The following is a 23745-nucleotide window of genomic DNA, read 5'->3' on the forward strand; positions in this document are numbered from 1 at the left end:
GGAAAATGGTTGTGTTACTGAAAAGTCGGATATACGTACAATATGTAACAACCAGTTCCTGAAGATAGCCAGTGAGCTAAATTAAAACTTAATTTCTACAACGAATTATATAACCTTCTTGGAAAATAGTCTTCCGAGACTGATATCTGAAATACTCCCCCGTGATACTGACAGGGAGGAGATTGACTCAATAATTAAATTACTGAAGACTCTCATGGATATGATGGAGTATCTAGCAGAATACTAAAGTACTGTGCTGCACATGTTAGCCCCGTACTCAGACATAAGTGTAATTTTCGAGATAGGATGGTCAGTTTCCTGAATGATGAAGTACTCAATAGTAAAGTCGCTTTACAAAAAGGTGGAAATGGATAATGTAGACAATTTTAGACCTATTTCTATCCCATCAGTGTCTGCTAGAGTTATTGAAAAGGCTGTGTATGTGAGAATAACTGATCATTTCATTTCACATAATTTGCTGTCAAATGCACAGTCTGGATTTAGAAGTGGTTTAACAACTGAAAATGCTATATTCTCTTTTCTGTGTGAGGTACTGGATGGATTAAACAAAAGGCTGCGAACGCTAGCTAGCTTTTTTTAATTTAACTAAGACGTTGCGTTGATCACAAAATATTGCTCCAGAATTTGGATAAATATCTGATACGGGTAGTAGCTCTCAATTGGCTCATCTCTTACTATAAGAACAGACGGAAAAAGGTCAGTTTCCACAATACTGAGAATGACTATGACCTGGGGTCCGAGTGGGGGACGGTTAAATGGGTGGTGCCCCAGGGATCAGTGATGGGGCCACTCCTGTTCCTTATTTATATAAATGATATGCCTTCTATTATTACAGATGATTCTAAATTATTTCTGTTTGCTGATGACACTAGCTTTTGCAGTAAAGCATGTCGTGTTCAACATCGGCACTGTTTCAAATAGTGCAGTGCAAGACCTAAGTGCATGGCTTGTACAAAAAGAAACTAACACTAAATCACAGTAAAAATCAGTTTTTATAGTTTCCAGCTCACAATTCAACAAAACCTGACGTTTTAATTACATGGAATTGGCATATGATTAGTGAGACTGAACAGTTCAAGATAACAAAGCCCATGTTCAGGATCTTGTTCAAGGACGATAGGTTAGCAACTTTCATTCAGTTAAAACAAGGCGGAAGTCCAGTCTGGTTCAAATGGTTCAAATAGCTCTGAGCACTATGGAACTTAACTTCTAAGGTCATCAGTCCCCTAGAACTTGAACTACTTAAACCTAACTAACCTAAGGACATCACACACATCCATGCCCGAGGCAGGATTCGAACCTGCGACCGTAGCGGCCGCGCGGTTCCAGACTGTAGCGCCTTTAACCGCTTGGCCACCACGGCCGGCGACGTCCAGTCTGCATTTGGATTACTCCTTCTTGACTCGTGTTCAGAAAGGCGTGCAGTATTCTGCTGCATCCATTTTTCAATAAGCTACCACAAGAATTTAAAAATCTTAGCAGTAGCCCACACTCTTTCAAATCTAAACTAAAGAGTTTCCCCACGGGTCACGCCTATTCTGTCGAGGAGTTCCTTGAAAAAATAAGCAAATTCCTGTGCTAAATTGTTGATTGTATTTATATAAACTTGGAGCTTGTCGTCTTTTTAGGATTCATAAACATTTTATTTTATCTATCATTGCTTCTTTGTTGTAATTTCATGTACTGACACTTTTACTGACCATGAAGACTTACTCCTCAGATTGGTCGAGTGGAAATAGACGCGTAAACTAAAATAAAATAAATTATAAGTGGTGGGAGTAAGGGGAAAGAGGGGTGCTACTTACATGGATTGTGGAGCAGTAGAGCAAGGGGTGACGAGGTGACCGCACGGCAACAGCTTGGCAAGGCGAGCAGACACGACTACTTTCAAATGGATTAGACCACGAAAATATCGTAAGATTGTTGGCCGGTTCTGACGAAGAGACGCATGACAGGAGCTGAAACCGGGACAGAGGTTGCAAGTAGAGCGTCACCACAAACAGTCGGTAACAGATTACTGGAAGCTGAATTGAGAGCTCCAGTTGCCATACGTCGTTCATCGCTGACACCATGCCTCAGACAACAGACACTTGCATAACATAGTTCTGAAGTCAACTGGGACATTATGTCACATTATGTGGTGTTCAATGATGAGTCTCGTTTCTGTCTGTGTCGGTCAGATGGACGCCAACTTGTCCGTAGACGAAGGTCACAGGAAGCAGCGACATTTGAACCCTGTACCTCGGCAACACTTGGAGTCAACGGGTGGGAGCTATTCGAATGACAACAGGACTGATTTGGTAAATGTTGAAGAGATGCTGAATGATCGTCAGTATGTGGCAAGAATAATAAACCCTGTTCTCATATCGCCCATGCCCAGGGTACCAAATGACACATTGCAGCTAGATAACACATGAGCCTTACATTGTAGTTCAAACGCCTTGGGGAATGTACGGTTCATTGACTGGCCTGCCCAGTATTCTGATTTTTTCACCCATAGTACATGTTTGGGATGCGATTGGAAGACGCCAGGAATAGTTATGAACTGACATAACACCTGTTTCAAGCATGGAAACATATTCGAGAGGTCCTGGTGATGGCAATCGGAGACTGTCTGCTTCCATGCCACAACGAATGAAGAGGGTATTCGTGCTTCTGACGTGACGTGATGTCGTGTGACTAGGGCCTCCCGCGGGGTTGACCGTTAGCTGGGAGCTAGTCTTTCGATTTGACGCCACTTCGGCGACTTGCGCGTCGATGGAGATTAAATGATGAGCATTAGGACAACACAACACCCAGTCCCTGAGCGGAGAAAATCTCCGACACAGCCAGGAATAGAACCCGTGCCCTTAGGATTGACATTCTGTCGCGCTGACCACTCAGCTACCGGGGACGGACTGTGCCTCTGATGATCACATCTCATACGGATTTCATTATGAACACCAGGTATGAACTTCCGCTGTTCAGCATCCAATCCTGGACAAATAGGGAGTGTCGTGACGAATACAGGGGTTAGCGACCACAAGACAGTTGCTGCTAGGCTGAATATCGTAACACCTACAACCATAAAAAAGAAACGCAAAGTATATGTATTAATAAAAACACAAAAATGCTCTTAACGCCTTTCTAAGAGACAGTCTTTACACCTTCCGATCTAATCATGTAAGCGTAGAACAGATATGGAATGATTTCAAAGACATAGTATCGACGGGGTTCAGATCGCTGTTGCAGAAGCAACGAAAAAAAGAATGCCAAATTTAAAAAAAACGCAAATCCCCAAGATTGGCAACGTTTTGCAGAAGTTAGAAAAATAGCGCGAACTTCAATGCGGAATGCTTTTAATAATTTCCACAACGAAACTCTGTCTCGGAATCTGGCAGAAAACCCGAAGAGATTCTCGTCATACATAAAGCACACCAGTGACAAGACACAATCAATACCTTCACTGCGAGATAACAAAGGTGAAATCACTGATGACAGCAGAATTATTAAACATGGTTTTCCGAAACTCCTTCACCAAAGAAGACGAAGTAAATATTCCTGAATTCCAATCAAGAACAACTTCCAAAATGAGAAACATAGAAGTAGATATACGCGGTGTGACAAAGCAGCTTAAATCACTCAATACAGCCAAGGCCTCCGGTCCAGATTGTATACCAGGCAGGTTCCTTTCAGAGTATGCTGAAACAATAGCTCCATATTTAGCAGTTATATACAACCTCTCTCTCACAGAAAGATCCGTACCTAAAAAATGGAAAATTGCTCAAGTCATACCAATACTCAAAAACGGAAGGAGGAGTAATTCGCTGAATTACAAGCCCATATCACTAACGTCGATTTGCAGTAGGGTTTTGGAACATATACTGTGTTCGACCATTATGAAGTACCTCGAGAAAACGATTTATAGACACATAGTCAGCACGGATTCACAAAATGTCGTTCTTGTGAAACGCAACCAGCTCTTAATGCTCATGAAGTAATGAGTGCTATAGACAGGATATATCAAATTGGTTCCATATTTTTAGATTTCCAGAAGGCTTTCGACACAGATCCTCATAAGCGTTTTCTAATGAAACTGCGTGCGTATGGAATATGGCCTCAGTTGTGGGACTTGATTCGTAATTTCCTGTCAGAAAGGTCACAGTTCGTAGTAATAGACGGAAAGTCATCGAGTAAAACAGAAGTAATATTCGGCGTTCCCCAAGGAAGTGCTACAGACCCGCTATGGTTCCTGATCTATATTAACGACGTAGGAGACAATCTGAGTAGCCGTCTTTTCGTTGCAGATGATGCTGTCATTTACCGTCTTGTAAAGTCATCAGATGACCAAAACGAATTGCAAAATGATTTAGATTAGATATTTGTATGGTGCGAAAAGTGGCAGTTGACCCTGAATAAAGAAAGGCGTGAAGTTATTCACATGAGTACTAAAAGAAATCCGCTAAATTTCGATTACGCGATAAGTCACACAAATCTGAAGGCTGTAAATTCAACTAAATACTTAGGGATTACAATTACAAATAACCTAAATTGGAACGATCACACAGATAATGTAGTGGGTAGAGCGAACCAAAGACTGCGATTCATTGGCAGAACACTTAGAAGGTGCAACATGTCCATTAAGGGGGGTAGGACGTCAAACGGGCCGACTTGGAGCAGGAGAGGCACCACAGGACATTTTATTTTCTACTGTCTATACTTTTACAAATAAATTCATAAAACTTTGCCAGCATGACCAGGAAGGACTCAGGATTCACACTGATAGCAGTGGAAGTGCAAAAACATAACAAAATAATATTGAATATCATAATTTTTTTCACTTACTGTTGGCTGCATTTGTTGCTATAGGTACATTTTTCTTCACAAGTAAGAGAGATTCTTTGATGAATTTTGCACAGCATACAAACCATACTTGCAGGTGTATGAAACTCTAGAATTTTCCAAATCTATTAAAAACTGTGGTAAAAATTGAGACAATTAACTACAAAATTTGATTTTTTTTCTAAACTTAAAGTTTAAAACGTAACAGCTCATTCATTTTTTCATACATTAAATAGATTCTAGAGTTTCAGACACCTGTAAGTATGGTTTGTGTTCTGTGCAAAATTCATTGAACAGTCTCTCTTACTTATGAAGAAAAGTGTACCTATAGCAACAAATGCAGCCAACAGTAACTGAAAAAATGATGAAATTTCACATGTAAAAAAGTTATATTGTTATGTTTTTGAACTTCCGCTGCTACGCGTGTGAATCCTGAATCCTTCCTGGTCATGCTGACAAAGTTTTATGAATTTACTTGTAAAAGTGTAGACAGTGGAAATTAAAATGTCCTGTGTTGCCTCTCCTGCTCCAAGTCGGCCCGATTGACATCCTACACCCCCTTAAAGAGACTGCTTACACCACGCTTGTCCGCCCTATTCTGGAGTATTGCTATGCGATGTGACATCCGCATCAGGTGGAACTGACGGATGACATCGAAAAAGTTCAAAGAAGGGCAGCTCGTTTTGTACTCTTATCATCGCGAAATAGGGAAAAATTATCATCACCATAAAATAAGAGAAATCAGGACTCGCATAGGAAAATTTAAGTGCTCGTTTTTCCAGCGCACCGTTCGAGAGTGGAACGGTAGAGAGGCAGCTTGAAGGTGGTTCACTGAATCCTCTGCCAGGCACTTAATTGTGAATAGCAGAGTAATCACATAGATGTAGATGAGATGTAGACATTACGGTGCCAACAGCTTCCGATTCCGTCAGTACAGAAAAATGTTACATTGTAATGTAAGAAAGAATTTGTGAAATAATTAGCCTAATCATAAACACGGAATATGCTTTCAACAGAGCCTGCCTCAATATATACAGTCGCTCTTAACCTAAGAGTCTTAATCATCTACATCTACATCCATACCACGCAAGCCACATGACGGTGTGTGGCAGAGGGTACCTTGAGTACCTCTATCGGTTCTCCCTTCTATTCCAGTCTCGTATTGTTCGTGGAAAGAAGGAATGTCGGTATGCCTCTGTGTGAGCTCTAATCTCTCTGATTTTATCCTCATGGTCTCTTCGCGATATATACGTTGGAGGGAGCAATATACTGCTTGACTCCTCGGTGAAGGTATGTTCTCGAAACTTCAACAAAAACCCGTACCGAGCTACTGAGCGTCTCCCCTGCAGAGTCTTCCACTGGAGTTTATCTATCATCTCCGTAACGCTTTCGCAATTACTAAATGTTCCTGTAACGAAGCGCGCTGCTCTCCGTTGGATCTTCTGTACCTCTTCTATCAACCCTATCTGGTACGGATCCCACACTGCTGAGCAGTATTCAAGCAGTGGGCGAACAAGCGTACTGTAACCTACTTTCTTTGTTTTTGAATTGCATTTCCTTAGGATTCTTCCAATGAATCTCAGTCTGGCATCTGCTTTACCGAAGATCAACTTTATATGATCATTCCATTTTAAATCACTCCTAATGCATACTCCCAGATAATTTATGGAATTAACTGCTTCCAGTTGCCGACCTGCTATATTGTAGCTAAATGATAAGGGATCTTTCTTTCTATGTATTCGCAGCACATTACACTTGTCTACATTGAGATTCAATTGCCATTCCCTGCACCATGCGTCAATTCGCTGAGATCCTCCTGCATTTCAGTACAATTTTCCATTGTTCCAACCTCTCGATATACCACAGCGTCATCCGCAAAAAGCCTCACTGAACTTCCGATGTCATCCACAAGGTCATTTATGTATAATGTGAACAGCAACGGTCCTACGACACTCTCCTGTGGCACACCTGAAATGACTCTTACTTCGGAAGACTTCTCTCCACTGAGAATGACATGCTGCGTTCTGTTATCGACGAACTCTTCAATCCAATCACACAATTGGTCTGATAGTCCATTCCCTAGGATTCACCGACGATGTCCGCGAATGAATAACTCTCGTGATTCCAATGTGTGTGGCTGTCACAGTATTGCGTAGACGTGCGTAGTGGGCAGTAGGAGGCTCCGCACGACGGAGGCGCCAGATTTAAAGTTGGCGGCTAGCGGCGGCGGCGGCTGCGGCTTCAGCTGCGGCCGTATTGATTGAGCGGCGGACAGCGGCGGGCGACGCGAGCCCGTGGCACGCGACACCGCCGCACGCTCCGCCACACACTAATTCCGACGCATTGTGACAAACTACAAAAACGGCCCGCCATAACAATCGCGAGCACACATCACAACATCGCCAACTATTACGTACGCAAATTGTCCCTAATTACAGTTTTGTTGTACAGCGGAGCGAGCAGCATCCACAGGGGTAGCCGAGATGCCGGCACTTTCACTGTGACGAACGAGCACGTGCCTTGCGCAACGGCCTCTGCGTGTCTCCGCTGAAAATAAATGAACATTTTAAAAATTATTTTGATTAAGAAATTCGCATTTAGAGAACAAAAAGATAGGATGAATACCACACGTCTACATTTGTATTCGATTACCAATCCGGTTACAATGAATTAACATTTCACACAATTTTATATGTAATTTAATCGATAACGATATTTTTGTTTAAGGGGCTCCGGAAAGGCTCAAAATCATGAAAAGTTCAATTTTTACTTTTTTGCGTTTTCTGAATCTGCAGACTATTACCTTTTAATAGATATATAATTTATTCAATTCCGAAGACTACAACTATTTTTAATTTTTTTTTGAAATGTGTTCTACATGGGCGTGACCCACTGTGGCGCTGTTAAACTGCTGTCAAATGGTGTTATTATTAACGTCCGTGTTCATCAGGTACATTTTAGTGATGTGAGATAAAGTATGTGTTGTGGCTAACCTATTTTCAGAGACTTAGCAGCACCTGAACTGTTGAAAAAGTGTATTCACGGAAAAACTCAAAACCCCAATGAAAGTGTAAATAGTGTTATATGGTCGAGAATCCCCAAGACTGTATTTGTTGGAATAGAAACACTTCACTTTGGTGTGTATGATGCTGTTGCGACTTTCAATGATGGCAACATTGTAAGGTGCAAGGTATTTAGAAATATGGGAATGAAGATAGGTTCTAACATGGTACGAGCGATGCTTGCTTTAGACAAGGAACGCCTTCGGGCTGCAGACAGGGCTGTAAAGAGTCTAGAAATACAAGCAAGAGTAAACAGGAGGAGGAACAAGAGGAAGCTGGAGGAGGAGTTTGCAGAGGATGAAGATAATCCATCCTATGGACCTGGAACGCACTAAAAAGTTAATCCAATCTTTGTCGCTCGATTCCCAAAACTTTTATTTTCTCATACTAATTACATGTTTTCTAAGGATCGTCCAAACATATTTGTTTCAAACTTTCAGTAAATGTTACACAGTACCTTCTGCATAATTTAACACAGCCTTTTTCCAAAAAACTGTATATTTTTGAATATATAAATAAAAAATTGCAAAAAAATGTTGTGAATTTTCATTACAATTGAAAAAAAAATCATCTTTAATAACTGAACTAAAATTTTGTAAAATCCCTGTGTTAAGTTGTAGCCCATATTCCAATAAATAAACTGTAAAAAGTTCAACTTCCTATCTCAAATACTTTGAGAGGAAAGATGTAATTTATAAGCGTTATTTTAACATTGCAAGTATAGGGCGTTCCGGAGCCCCTTAATTATTTTCCTTTGCATTGAGTGGTTATAATTAATGTGCAGATAATCGTAAAGGTCCATTGTGGACTGTAAATATCTTACGGCAGCATAACTTGGTAGATATACTAATGCATTAGCGCGGAATACTTTCCGCTAGAAAAAAATTAGTACCAATTTTGGACACAAAGTGGCATTCTGGTCCTACATACTACACTACTGGCCATTAAAATTGCTGCACCACGAAGATGACGTGCTACAGACTCGAGATTTAACCGATAGGAAGAAGATGCTGTGATATGCAAATGATTAGCTTTTCAGAGCATTCACACAACGTTGGTGCCGGTAGCGACACCTAGAACGTGCTGACATGAGGAATGTTTCCAACCGATTTCTCATACACAAACAGCAGTTGACCGGCGTTGCCTGGTGAAAAGTTTTTGTGATGCCTCGCGTAAGGAGGAGAAATGCCTAACATCACGTTTCCGACTTTGATAAAGGTCGGATTGTAGCCTATCGCGATTGCGGTTTATCGTATCGCGACATTGCTCCTCACGCTGGTCCAGTTCCAATGACTGTTAGAAGAACATGGAATCGGTGGTTTCAGGAGGGTAATACGGAACGCCTTGCTGCATGCCAACGGCCTAGTATCACTAGCAGTCGAGATGACAGGCATCTTATCCGCATGGCTGTAACGGTCGTGCAGCCACGTCTAGATCCGAGTCAACAGATGGGAACGTTTGCGAGGCAACAACCATCTGCACAAACAGTTCGACGACGTTTACAGCAGCATGGACTATCAGCTCGGAGACCTTGACGCTGCATCACAGACAGGAGCGCCTGCAGTGGTGTATTCAACGACGAACCTTGGTGCACGAATGGCATAACGTCATTATTTCGGATGAATCCAGGTTCTGTTTACAGCGTCATGATGGTCGCATCCGTTTTTGGGACATCGAGATGAACGCAACTTTGGAAACGTGTATTCATCGTGATGGTATAGGGTGCCATTGGTTACACGTCTCGGTCAACTCTTGTTCTCATTGACGGCACTTTGAACAGTGGACGTTACATTTCAGACCCGTGGCACTACCCTTCATTCGATCCCTGCGAAACTCTACATTTCAGCAGGACAATGTACGACCGCATGTTGCAGGTCCTGTACGGGCCTTCATGGATACAGAAAATGTTCGACTGATGCCCTGGCCAGCACATTCTCCAGATCTCTCACCAATTGAAAACGTCTGGTCAATGGTGGCCGAGCAATTGGCTCGTCACAATACGCCAGTCACTACTCTTGTTGAACTGTGGTATCGTGTTGAAGCTGCACGGACAGCTGTACCTGTACACGTCATCCAAGCTCCGATTGACTTAATGCCCAGGCGTATCAAGGCCGTTATTACGGCCAGAGGTAGTTGTTCTGGGTACTGATTTCTCAGGATCTATGCACCCAAATTACGTGAAAATGTATTCACATGTCAGTTCTAGTATAATATATATGTCCAATGAATACCCGTTTATCATCTGCATTTCTTCTTGGTGTAGCAATTTTAATGGCCAGTTGTGTATTTTGATTAAGACATTCACATTTAGACTACAAAAAGCTAGGATGAAAACACACTTGCTTCACAAAAAATGATTCAAATGGCTCTGAGCACTATGGGACTTAACATCTGAGTTCATCGATCCCCGAAAACTTAGAACTACTTAAACCTAACTAACCTAAGGACATCACACACATCCATGCCAGAGGTAGGATTCGAACCTGCCACCGTAGCGGTCTCGCGGTTCCCGACTGAAGCGCCTAGAAGCGCTCGGCCACACCGGCCGGCACACGCTTTACATTGGGTGATTATAATTAATGTGCAGATAATCGTAAAGGTCCATTGTGGGCAGTAAATATCTTACGACAGCGAAACCTGATAGACATTCTAATGCATTAGTGCCGAACGATTTACGCTGGAAAAAAAGTACCCTTTTTTGGCACAAAGTGCCCAAAATAGTACCGATTTTGGGCACAAAGTGCCATTCTGGTTCTACGTACTATTTGTATGACGGTGTGACATCCACGCTGTCATTTGTAAAGCTATTATGTGAGCGAATAGTATGGTTATCGAGAAGAAAGACTGTGCTTTGGGTGGCCTCCGTGACCGAGCGGTTCTAGGCGCTTCAGTCCGGAACCGCGCTGCTGCTACGGTCGCAGGTACGAATCCTGCCTCGGGCATGGCTGTGTGTGATGTCCTTAGGTTAGTTAGGTTTAAGTAGTTCTAAGTCTAGGGGATTGATGGCCTCAGATGTTAAGTCCCATAGTGCTTAGAGCCATTTGAACCATTTTGACTGCTTTGTTAGTGAAACTGTTTTATGTAAAAGGCAGCAATTGCATTGCTGCATTGAGAGAATGTCACCGGATGAAAGGTGTGAGGGGTCGCCCGTTGTCATTAAATGGTTTGAAGCAGATGATAATGAAATTCGAAAACCGGAATGAGCCTGGCTTTGCCCGTAGAAGTGAAAGACGTCCTACCCCAGTGGAAGTTATTGAGGAAGTTGCTGTTGCTGTAGCTGTAGTTGACAATGCATCACGTGCCCCAGGTAGTGCTAGTGCTCGTACAGTGTCACGAGAATAGTCCATCCCGTGGTCAACAGTGCGGAAAGTTTTTCTGTCTATTTGACACTGGTACCCGTACTAGATTAAGATGGTGCAGCTGCTGAAACCTCATGATCGGCAGCGACGTTCCGAATTTGCTCGTCGGTTTCTGGCGCAGATGGAAGTTAACATGTGGCCGGAAAATATTCTATGGAGTAAGGAGGCACTTTTTACTCTACAGGGTGCAGATAGTGCACTGAACTGACGAATTTGGGATAGTGTTAAACCTCGTGTTACGTACGAAGAGCCATTGCACTCGCAGTATGGCACTGTGTGGTGTGGATTCACAAGCTCTTTTATTCTCGGTCCGTTCTTCCTTGAGGAGAATGTATCCAGAGGGCCTGTCATCTGTACCGTGACGTCTGTACGTTATCGAGAGCTTCTTGTACATCATATGATTCCTGCTTTGAAAGAGCGTAACTGTGTGGAAACCACACATCAAGGCACTCACCCAGTGAAAGATTTGCTTAATCAACCTTCCACAAACACGTTATCTCCAGAGTTTTTACAGATGCATGGCCTGAAAGATCACCTGATCTGAACCCATGTGACATTTGGCCCTGGGGATATCTAAAAGACCTCGTTTACTGGGACACGTTCAGTCTCTCTCAGACCTGAAGGCCAGTATATAGGAACACGTTGCTCAGGTTGCACCGGAACTGCTGCCAGCAGCTGTTGATGATGTCGTTTTACCTATGCAGCTTCTTGCCCACGTCTCCTGTACTCACATTGAACAAACTGCGTAAGCGGCGGTTAACAATAAAATCAACATTATGCCTTTCTCACTTGTTTCACCTTTACTGAGTACGTCCAGTTCCGAATCCATTACATATAGAAACATTTCTATATGTCTGTCTCGCATGCAAAGTGCCAGATTTGCACCTGATGGCCAAAAATGGAAATAATTTTTTCCAGCGTAAATATGTTCCGCCTTAACGCATTAGCATATCTTCCAAGTTTCGTTGTTGTGTGGTAATTACAATCCACACCGTACCTCTGTGAGTCGCTGCACTTTAATTATAACCACCACACATTATTCCCAGAAGTAACAGCAACCAATTTATTGTTGTTGTTGTGGTCTTCAGTTCTAACCCTGGTTTGAAACAGGTCTCTACGCTATACTATTCTGTGCAAACCTCTTCATCTCTGCATAACTGCAGCAACCTACATCCATTTGAACCCACTTACTGTATTGAAGCCTTGGTCTACCTTCATAATTACTACTGGTCCCGCCCCCAACACTCATACATACACACAAATACACACATACACACTTACTTTCGTCACCAAATTAACGATTCCTTGACGCCTAGAAAGTGTCTCATCAACCGATCTCTTCTTGTAGTCAAGAAGTGCCACAAGTTTCTTTTGTATCCAATGCGACTCAGTACCTCTTAATTAGTAATTCAAACTACCCATCTAATCTTCGGCGATCTTCTGTACCAACACGGTTCAAAAGCTACATTTCTGAGAAACTATTTAAATAGATTGCTTCGTACCTAGCTTATGCAGACGATATATCAGTTATGACGAGAAGCCGTAGAGAAATTGAACAAATCTGCCCTGGATTATAAGAGACAGCACGAAAGACGAGATTAAAAATTAATAGGGATATTACCGAGCGAGGAAGCGCAGTGGCTAGCACACTGGACTCGCATTCGGGAGGACGACGGTTCAATCCCGCGTCCAGTCATCCTGATTTAGGTTTTCCGTGATTTCCCTAAATCGCTCCAGGGAAATGCCGGTTTGGTTCCTTCCCCGTCCTTCCCTACTCCGATGAGACCGATGACCTCGCTGTCTGGTCTCCTTCCCCAAACAACCAACCAAAATAATAGGGATAAAAGAGAAAGAACGGGTCCCACGTAGCTGTAAGACGTCCAGGCTGACAAGGTGCTCACTGCGTCCGTGCTCGATTCCCACAGATATAAACCCCTGGATACTGGTACTCACTGCTGGAGATGCAATGATTTATCTGTCAAATTTCTGAAGCCAGTATGATAGTAATGTTTCGGGTAAACGTGGAAAATAGAACTTTATTGCTATAGTTTTGACATGTAAATTGTAAATGGCTACCTAATAAGTGGTTTTTAACAACGCAAACAAGTTTTTCTTAATTAGGGCACGGCATCTGTTACGTCACTGCATCACACCGCTGGATTCCATTCGGAAGGAGAAGGGCTCAGATTCCAGAAATACGTTTCCCGTGGTTTCCCAAAATTATCAAAGGCCACAGCCGATTTCCTGTACAATCCTTGCCTAATGCGACCCAGTACTCAGTCTCAATGGACCTAGCCGTCAATGTGTGGTCAAAATCTAATTTTTATACTGTCTCAATCAAGATGGTTCAGATAAAGAAGAAACATGTTTTGTACGATAGAACTAAGGTACATTAAAAAAGAAGTTTTCTATGCTTTTCTGTAAAAAAATGCTTAGTGTTTTCTTGTTAGGTTAAAGTCTGTCTTTCGCTACAGGCATGTATGGCTTTGGCCCTACCACCATTGATTTGAAATAACTGACTCTTTTTGCCTGCAACACATCTCTACTGAACGAGAAATCAGCAAGTGGCAGAGTGTGTGTTCTGAAAAGGTTTCGATTTTGTCATATCTCGACTGCTGTGAAATTTCAACAAAAGTACGAAATACTGAAGAAATGTACTGAATACTTACGATAGAGTCAGGGTGACATGGTCCTATTCGACTGCATATTTTCCACTTCCCTGGATCCAGGCAACTAAAATAATTCTGATAAACTACTCTTCTGAATAATTTTGCTCCAACTTCTCTCACACCATCATCTACATCCCAGAGACAACACTACTCTGCACATGCTTTCATCACGGTCATTCTCTGCAAACAGTTGACATTTCAGGTTCTTGAGACGCAAACTGCTGAAATGGTGCCACCTGGATGAAAATCACAGGAATGAATAAAAATTCGTCATGGATAAAACGATTAACCTATTGTAAACCATTATATCTAAAATCCTTCTCGGTGTACTGCTGCGTCATCATGTAACAGAATTATTACATTGCTCAAATTATAGACGTTTCGGTAATGTTGCACAGGCTTACCTCGTGGCATAGATTAATTTAACTGGGGATGGGTTCTGCAGAATAAGATCATTCATCTAAGCTGTTCACCTCATATATTCCCGGAATCGGTTTTGATGTTATATATCCGATTTCACCTGGTTGAATTCTGAGAAACGATGTAGGCCTGTAGTCTCTTTCCATAGCTACACTGGTGAGCGAAACTTAAGGGCTACTGGCCATTAGAATTGCTACACCACGAAGATGACGTGCTACAGACGCGAAATTTAACCGACAGGAAAAAGAGGCTGTGATATGCAAATGACTAGCTTTTCAGACAAGGTTGGCGCCGGTGGCGACACCTACAACGTGCTGACATGAGGTATGTTTCCAACCGATTTCTCATACACAAACACCAGTTGACCGGCGTTGCCTGGTGAAACGTTATTGTGATGCCTCGTGTAAGGAGGAGAAATGCGTACCATCACGTTTCAACTTTGATAAAGGTCGGACTGTAGCCTATCGCGATTGCAATTTATCGTATCGCGACATTGCTGCTCGCGTTGGTCGAGATCCAATGACTGTTAGCAGAATATGGAATCGGTGGGTTCAGGAGGGTAATACGGAACGCCGTGCTGGATCCCAACGGCCTCGTATCACTAGCAGTCGAGATGACAGGCATCTTATCCCCATGGCTGTAACGGATCGTGCTGCCACGTCTCGATCCCTGAGTCAACAGATGGGGACGTTTGCAAGACAACAACCATCTGCACGAACAGTTCGACGACGTTTGCAGCAACATGGACTCTCAGCTCGGAGACCATGGCTGCGGTTACCCTTGACGCTGCATCACAGACAGGAGCGCCTGCGATGGTATACTCAACGACGAACCTGGGTGCACGAATGGCAAAACGTCATTTTTTCGGATGAATCCAGGTTCTGTTTACAGCATCACGATGGTCGTATCCGTGTTTAGCGACATTGCAGTGAACGCACATTGGAAGCGTGTATTCGTCATCGCCATACTGGCGTATCAACCGGCGTGATGGTATGGGGTGCCATCGGTTACACGTCTCGGTCACCTCTTGTTCCCATTGACGACACTTTGAACAGTGGACGCTACATTTCAGATGTGTTACGACCCGTGGCTCTACCCTTCATTCGATACCTGCGGAACCCTACATTTCAGCAGGATAATGCACGACCGCGTGTTGCAGGTCCTGTACAGCCTTTCTGGATACAGAAAATGTTCGACTGCTGCCCTGGCCAGCACATTCCCCAGATCTCTCACCAAGTGAAAACGTGTGGTCAATGGTGGCCGAGCAACTGGCTCGTCACAATACGCCAGTCACTACGCTTGATGAATTGTGGTATCGTGTTGAAACTGCATGGACAGCTGTAACTGTACACGCCACCCAAGCTCTGTTTGACTCAATGCCCAGGCGTATCAAGGCCGTTATTACGGCCAGAGGTGGTTGTTCTGGGTACTGATTTCTCAAGATCTATGAACTCAAATTGCGTGAAAATGTTATCACATGTCAGTTCTGGTATAATATATTTGTCCAATGAATACCCGGTTATCATCTGCATTTTTTTATGGTGTAGCAATTTTAAAGGCCAGTAGTGTAACATAACTCAAAGAAACTTGTGGCCCCAGCTCTCGGCTAATAAGCTTCTACAGAGCAGCAAATTAAGTGTTTACGTTTTCATGTGTTTTCCTCGTAGTACATTTCTTAAAATTCGTACATGTTTTTCTGTTTAAGAGGTTTAATATCGCATCGTGCAAGTGTAAATTCTCTCAATCTGCAGCGCAGTTTTCATTTCCTCTGAACAGCCAGCTAACATAACCCATTAACGCATCAACGTTCATTAATGACACATCAGGAGGTTAGCAATTTGCACGCCTAGGATTTTGTCTGCTTTTAGAGTTTACTTTTTCAATTAGACTTTCTAGGATGGGTAGGATGTGTGCACGCTGTGGGTGGATGTATGAGGAGCTTGCCGCAGTTCGCCAACAGCTGAATGCGCTTTTGGCGAATGTCAATCACCTTGAGGCTGCTGCTTCGGAGTGTAGCGGTGGCGAAGAATCTGGTGTCGGGCATGGGACACATCAGGTGTCGCTTGTTTGGCTCGCGGTCTCTGCTGTCGAGGCACCTCCTAATGTACCCGACGTGACGGATCCGCCCTCACAGCAGGATGAGTGACAGGCGATAACGCGTTCACGTCGCTTGAGGGAGAGGGCCAGTGTGGAGACTGGCCGTCTGGCTTCACTCATTAACCCTGTGAGAGGACATGTCGCCGCTGCTTCAGCAGGGCCCGAGCAGACGCACCGAGAGGGCTCCAACTTCAGGCGCGTTATGCAGCTCGTTAGACAGATAACGTCCAGGGCTCAAAGATAGCCAATGTGAACTCCCTATGTCTGCCGGAGGGTCTCATCCGAGATGTGGAGGCGGCCCTACCTGCAGCTATCGAGCGTCCAGGGTGCAGTCCTCTGCAAGTTGTGGCTCACGTCAGCACCAACCATTTCTGGCACATGGGTTCTGATGCGATCCTCAGCTAATACAGGCGGCTGGCGGAGACGGTGAAAACTGCTGGCCTCACACGTGGGGTGCAAGCAGAGCTCGCAATCTGCACCATTGTTCCCAGTGTCCGCAGCTCGTGGTCGTGCGGTAGCGTTCTCGCTTCCCACGCCCGGGTTCCCGGGTTCGATTCCCGGCGGGGTCAGGGATTTTCTCTGCCTCGTGATGACTGGGTGTTTTGTGATGTCCTTAGGTTAGTTAGGTTTAAGTAGTTCTAAGTTCTAGGGGACTGATGACCATAGATGTTAAGTCCCATAGTGCTCAGAGCCATTTTGTTCCCAGAGTTGAGCAAGATCCTTTCGTTTGGAGCGGAGTGGAGGGTCTCAACCAAAGACTTCGTCGACTCTGTGACGGTCTTGTCTGCAGATTACTGGACCTGCGCTATCGGTGGGTACTTGTAGGACTCCCCTTTATAGGTCAGGCGTGCACTACACAGAGGAAGCAACTAGTTGGATAGCAGAGTACTTGTGGAGTGCACATGAAGGCTTTTTTAGGCTACGCGAAAGTTTGAGGTATTCTGATGAATACTTGCCAGCCGATTCGCAGCAAGGGAAGTCAGACCGCGTTCAGAGTGAAGGCACTTCGACTGTCAAACTTTTGTCAATAAATTGTCTAAGTATTCGTAACAAACAAACTGAACATCCTGTTCTGGCGTTCAAATTATTCTTGTAACCGACAGATGGCTGAAACTCGAAGTAGAAATCTCTGAGATATTTAGCGAGTCGTGACATGTAATTCGAAAAGACAGATTAGACGCCACAGGAGGATTAGTGTTCACAGCAGTTTACAAAAATATTGTCTCTATTGAGGTCGAATTGAATGCGACTATGAAGTTAACTGATCGCGTATAACATGTATAGGTGAAATCAGGTTAATTGTCGGATGGTTTTATCTGCCACCCAATTCTGCTATAACAGTTTGAAAGTCGGTCAAAGGAAGTCAGCGGTCAGTAGCGCGTAAATATCCATATCATGCAATACTTGTTCGAGGTGACTTTAACCTGCCGAGTACAGGCTGTGACGTTTATGGATTCACTGCAGGGGAACAGACAACATTGTGAAGTACATTTGAACACATTTTCTGAAAACTGTCTTGAGCAGCTAGTTCGGCAGCCCACAAGCAGTGGAAATATCTTCGATCTGTCAGCTACAAACAGGCATCAACACAGTGACGGGGATTAGTGATTATGATGTCATCAAAATGACTATATTTACGAAAGTTAATAAATCAATCACGAAGGCTTGGAGAGTGTTTCTGTTAGAAAGAGCAGATAAGTATGTTAGCATCTCACTTAGATAGTGAATTGACATCACTTAGGTCCTGTAAGATGCACGTAGAGGAATTATGGGCAAAGTTTAAGCAGATTGTAGACTGTAGTCTGGAGAGTTACGGGCCCAGTAAGTGGGTTAATTATGGAAAAGACCCACCATCGTTCAATAACGAAATATGGAAAATGCTGAGGAAGCAGAGGCTGTTGGACTTTCACTTGAGAAGATAACGCGTGAATGACGTCGAGCAAAGTTTAGTAGCGATTCATGCGTCTGTGAGAAGATCTATGCGTGAAGCGTGCAACAACTACTACGCTAATACCTTAGCAAAAGGACCGGCAGAGAAACCCAGCAAATTCTGGTCCTATGTAAAATCGCAGACCCGCAAAATTACAGACCAGTATTCCTAACATCTGCCTGCTGCAGTTTCAATTCGAATATAATAAATTTTCTGGGGCCTGAGAAACTGATGTACACCAATCAGCATGGTTTCAGAAAGCATCACGTATCCGAAACTCAGCTTGTCCTTTTCTCACATAATATACTGCGAACTATGGATGAAGCATTTGACATGGTCCCCATTGCAGGCTGTTAAAGAAGACGAGCATATGGAGTAGGTTCATAGATGTGTGAGTGGCTCGAAGACTTATCAATTTATACAACCCAGTATGTTGTCCTCGACGGTGAGTGTTCATCAGAGACAAGGGCATCGTCAGGATCTCCCCAAGGAAGTGTGATAAGAGCGCTGTTATTTTCTGTATACATAAATTATTTGGCAGACGGGGTGGGGATCTATCTGCGGCTGTTTGCTGATGATGGTGTGGTGTACGGTAAGCCGTCAGAAGTTGAGTGGCTGTAGGAGGATACAAGATGACTAGATAAAATTTCCAGTTGTAGTGACAAATGGCGGCTTGCTCTAACTGTAGAAAAACGTAAGTTAATGTGGATGAATAGGAAAAACAAACAAGTAATGTTCGGATACAGCATTAGTAGTGTCCTGCTTAACACAGTCACGTCGTTTAAATATCTGGGCGTAAAGTTGCTGAGCGATATGGAATGGAACGAGCATGTGAGGAGTGGTAGGGAAGGACGCTGGTGCGACCTATTCTTGAGTACTGCTCGAGTGTCTGGGATCCTTACCATGTTGGATTAAAGGAAGAAATGTAAGGAATTTAAAGGCGGGCACGTAAGTGTTATGGAGATACTTCTGGAACTCATATGGGAATCCCTGGATGGAAGGGGACGTTCTTTTCGAGGAACGCAACTGAGATAGTTTAGAGAACCGGCATTTGAAGCTGACTGCCGGACGATTGTACTGCCGCCAACATACATTGCGCGTAAGGGCCACGAAGGTAAGATACGGGAAATTACGGCTCATACGGAGGCATATATATAGTCGTTTTTCCCTCACTCTATTTGCAAGTGGAAGGACCACGAAGGTAAGATACGGGAAATTACGGCTCATACGGAGGCATATAGATAGTCGTTTTTCCCTCGCTCTATTTGCAAGTGGAAGGACCATGAAGGTAAGATATGGGAAATTACGGCTCATACGGAGGCATATAGATAGTCGTTTTTCCCTCGCTCTATTTGCAAGTGGAAGGACCACGAAGGTAAGATACGGGAAATTACGGCTCATACGGAGGCATATAGATAGTCGTTTTTCCCTCGCTCTATTTGCAAGTGGAAGGACCATGAAGGTAAGATACGGGAAATTACGGCTCATACAGAGGCATATAGATAGTCGTTTTTCCCTCGCTCTATTTGCAAGTGGAAGGACCACGAAGGTAAGATACGGGAAATTACGGCTCATACGGAGGCATATAGATAGTCGTTTTTCCCTCGCTCTATTTGCAAGTGGAAGGACCACGAAGGTAAGATACGGGAAATTACGGCTCATACGGAGGCATATAGATAGTCGTTTTTCCCTCGCTCTATTTGCAAGTGGAAGGACCACGAAGGTAAGATACGGGAAATTACAGCTCATATGGAGGCATATAGATAGTCGTTTTTCCCTCGCTCTATTTGCAAGTGGAACAGGAAAGGCAATGACTAGTAGTGGTATAGGGTACACTCCGCCACACACCATACGGTGGCTTGCTGAGTATCTATGTAGATGTAGACGTAGGCGTAGACATTCATAGAAAGAATTGCTACAGATCATTACAGAACAGGAAGCTAACTGAAAGAAATACACCATGAGACGAACAGAAATGTCACTTTCTTTCAAATACATTAGTACAGACGGGACGTTGTTCTTAGTAGGGTGTGTGACCATCACAGACAGCAGTGTATGCTCTGCAGTGTGCTTCCATGGTGGTGTACTACCGCACCATGTTAGAAACTGTTTATTACATTGCTCAAATTATAGACGTTTCGTTAATATTGCACAGGCCTACGTCACGGCATAGATTAGTTTAATTGAAAATGGGTTCTCAGTATAAGGTGATCCAGCCAAGCTGCTCACCTAAAATATTTCAGGAACCGTTTAAGATATAGTATATCCGATTTCACCCAGGTGAATTCTGAGCAAGTCCTCACTTAACGACGTAGACCTATAATCTCATTACATAGCTACACTGGTGTGCAAACTTTAAAGACGAAACTAGCACTATGTGTCACTATCAACTAACATAACAGGAAGAAGGTTGAGACCTCAGCTGTCGGCTAATACACTTCTACAGAGCGGCATGTTAAGGAGTTCTTCTGATAGGGCGTTCCAGTGCTTCACCAGCGCGGTTGACAACTGTTGGATGATCGATAGTGCATGTGTACATACTGCAATACATCTCTCCAACGCACCCCTAACACTGACCGGTGAGTGTACTGTGTTCAAAGATTTGGAGGTCAGTACGCCTATGCAACATATGCCTCTCCACAGCATAACACCCGGACCACCAAAACGATCATGTTCGACCGCGTTTCTGGGAGCTTTAAGTGCTCCACCTCTCACCATACGAGGGTACGCCCAGAATCACTACTCAGACATAATCTGCCCCCATTGGTAAGGTGTACGATACCCCACGCCTTGTTGGTCCATTCTGTACGCTCCTGGCACCATTGCCAACGGTGATGCCGATGTGTAGTTGTCAACGGAAAATAATGTACTAATCGTCCTACGAAGATAACACCTCCATGTAGTAACCGTGTTACAGTAGAGCTTAGGATTGCGTGTCTTGCAGTCCTCCCCACGCACGTCAAACAATGCTGTGAGTAGTACCAAACTACCTGGACTACACTCGTCACTCTTCGTCCTTCTTCCAGTTTTCCGATGATTCTTCCCCATGTGAAGTCATCCAGTTGTACCCGGGTCATTTTTTAAGGAAAAACACCATCGCAGTTCACCGTGACTGCTCGCTGACTGACGCAAACTGTCTTTTCCCGTTCCTTCCGCTGCCTCGTGTTGCGGAACCAACCCGATTATAGTCAACCTGACCTCACGCCATGTGATTTCCAGCGTCCTGTCCACGACTGGAAAACTACTGGCAACATGCTCCCTCACTTAATTTCCACCGATTTGTTAATATGTTATGTTGCATTATTTGTATCGTCCTTAAGTTTTGCAAAGCAGTGTATATCAGCTACAGATATATTGATATCAGCTTAGCTTTTCCAAATGGAACTATAGTAATTTCCGTTACTTGTGTCGTACTCCTAAAAGAGACAAATTCAACGGCGCTTCACTCTTCAAAATAAGATTACTAATTTCGGAGTAATCACAGTGTATAGAACTTTAGGGTTTCTCTGCTTTTAATACGAAACCGATTGCTGTTTTATAAATCACATCGGGAAGGGAGGAAACAGTTTTGTACTCCATCGATACCGGACTAAATCGTGCAAGTGGAAATATAGCATCCATTATCTCCGTGTCGCTCACGTGTGTTCAAAAATGGTTCAAATGACTCTGAGCACTATGGGACTTAACTGCTGAGGTCATCAGTCCCCTAGAACTTAGAACTACTTAAACCTAACTAACCTAAGGACAGCACACACATCCATGCCCGAGGCAGGATTCGAACCTGCGACCGTAGCGGTCGCGCGGTTCCAGACTGTAGCGCCTAGAACCGCTCGGCCACTCCGGCCGGCTCTCACGTGTGTCGATTGCTGGTTAGCTGCCTGTATATGTTTTTCACAAACCAAGAGAAACAAGGCTGCTGATCCTTTACGGAGAATGCAGAAGGAAAGTGAAGAGAACAGTGGAATTGTACACAAAATAGTATCCTGACAGTCAGTGTTCAACAAGAATGACAGTTAAGCAAAAGTACAAAACAGCGTTATTAGAACGGCACTGAAGTACTACGCAGAGGAAAGGAGCAGTTCTACGATGAGCGGAGCAAGCGAAATGCTCGTAGATATTCTGGCAGCTGTTGCTCGTAATCAACATGTTAGCTCCAGACAAACTGCTAATGCTTCAGAAACACGTCAGCACAGGGTTGTTCGCATTTTGGGCGCAAATAGTTCCCATCTGTGACTTCACTAGAAGACGCACTAAATTCTGTCGCTCTGTTCTGGCGTGACATTAGGAAAACAGATTCTTCTTCAAAAAATATTGTAGACCATGTGATTAATCTTAACTTCATTGAAGAAAGCTTAACCGAAGTGCTGTAGGTTCTCCTAGAGGGACTGCTACTTGTAATACGTAGATGTATGTGGTATCAGCATTATAAGTGGCCAGGTTACAACTCGCTTGTAGCTATGATAGAACTCGTTCAGCTACTTCCTGGTCACTGTACAACATATGAATGCGTTGTCAGTTAGCCTGTACTTCTATGTATATCTAATTCGACGCCACTGAACAAGATGAAGTCTACACTCCTGGAAATGGAAAAAAAGAACACATTGACACCGGTGTGTCATACCCACCATACTTGCTCCGGACACTGCGAGAGGGCTGTACAAGCAATGATCACACGCACGGCACAGCGGACACACCAGGAACCGCGGTGTTGGCCGTCGAATGGCGCTAGCTGCGCAGCATTTGTGCACCGCCGCCGTCAGTGTCAGCCAGTTTGCCGTGGCATACGGAGCTCCATCGCAGTCTTTAACACTGGTAGCATGCCGCGACAGCGTGGACGTGAACCGTATGTGCAGTTGACGGACTTTGAGCGAGGGCGTATAGTGGGCATGCGGGAGGCCGGGTGGACGTACCGCCGAATTGCTCAACACGTGGGGCGTGAGGTCTCCACAGTACATCGATGTTGTCGCCAGTGGTCGGCGGAAGGTGCACGTGCCCGTCGACCTGGGACCGGACCGCAGCGACGCACGGATGCACGCCAAGACCGTAGGATCCTACGCAGTGCCGTAGGGGACCGCACCGCCACTTCCCAGCAAATTAGGGACACTGTTGCTCCTGGGGTATCGGCGAGGACCATTCGCAACCGTCTCCATGAAGCTGGGCTACGGTCCCGCACACCGTTAGGCCGTCTTCCGCTCACGCCCAAACATCGTGCAGCCCGCCTCCAGTGGTGTCGCGACAGGCGTGAATGGAGGGACGAATGGAGACGTGTCGTCTTCAGCGATGAGAGTCGCTTCTGCCTTGGTGCCAATGATGGTCGTATGCGTGTTTGGGGCCGTGCAGGTGAGCGCCACAATCAGGACTGCATA

Source organism: Schistocerca cancellata, chromosome 4 (genome assembly GCF_023864275.1).
Source record: "Schistocerca cancellata isolate TAMUIC-IGC-003103 chromosome 4, iqSchCanc2.1, whole genome shotgun sequence".
In the NCBI taxonomy this organism is placed as follows: domain Eukaryota; kingdom Metazoa; phylum Arthropoda; class Insecta; order Orthoptera; family Acrididae; genus Schistocerca; species Schistocerca cancellata.